The following is a 778-nucleotide window of genomic DNA, read 5'->3' as shown; positions in this document are numbered from 1 at the left end:
GTTTTATATTATTGATCTTTTATTAGCTATAAGGTCTATTTTAGTTTTGTTTCACATTGCTTAGAAATGAACTCATACCAATAGGTTAACTGTGGATATTAACCTCTGAAATATGATAAAAGGTGTCATATAGATTTATCAAGACATGAGATAAAGTGTAGCTATAGAGATTATGGCACCAAGTTAAATTTTCATGTGAGAGTTGTTTGGAGCATAACATTCCACTCTACATATCTGAGAGAGGACATCCGAGCGCTTTGTAAGGAAAATGCTCCTCTGGTAACACTTGAGTTTTCATTGATAAGCCTACATCCACATTTAAAGTATCTTAAGAAAAGTTATATAAACGGTATCTTTGGGCACGTGCAGGTAATCGTAAACATTTATTGAGTACCTGTTGTGTACAGAGCAGAGGGCTCTTTGAATGAAGCTAACCGTCACTTAAAAAGCTTTTCTTACGTTGCTTTGGAAGAAGTTGTGGGAATTAAGGCTGATGGCCCAAAATCAAGGCAGAGAGACTAACGTTCTGAAAAATTACGTAACTCCTGGGAGGTACAGTGCTTTCGCACAGACTGCCTAAATATTTTCCTTCTCCGTCGGCTCCGCATAACCTCGGAGGCCAACAGACAACTTTGTTCCCCGGCCTTTCTCCCTCTTTTGTCTGCTCGTCAGATTCGTTTTCCACCTTTGTATCGTTCCTTTTAGACGTGAAAACAAACACCCGAACGCCCGGTTGGCAAGGAGACAGAGGCACGAGGGGAAAGTGCAGCCTCCGGCC

Source organism: Otolemur garnettii, unplaced genomic scaffold (assembly GCF_000181295.1).
Source record: "Otolemur garnettii isolate 467f Iridium unplaced genomic scaffold, OtoGar3 scaffold00126, whole genome shotgun sequence".
NCBI classification, from domain to species: Eukaryota; Metazoa; Chordata; class Mammalia; order Primates; family Galagidae; genus Otolemur; species Otolemur garnettii.
The sequence above is the reverse complement of the archived record's forward strand: the minus strand, read 5'-3'. Positions refer to the sequence as shown.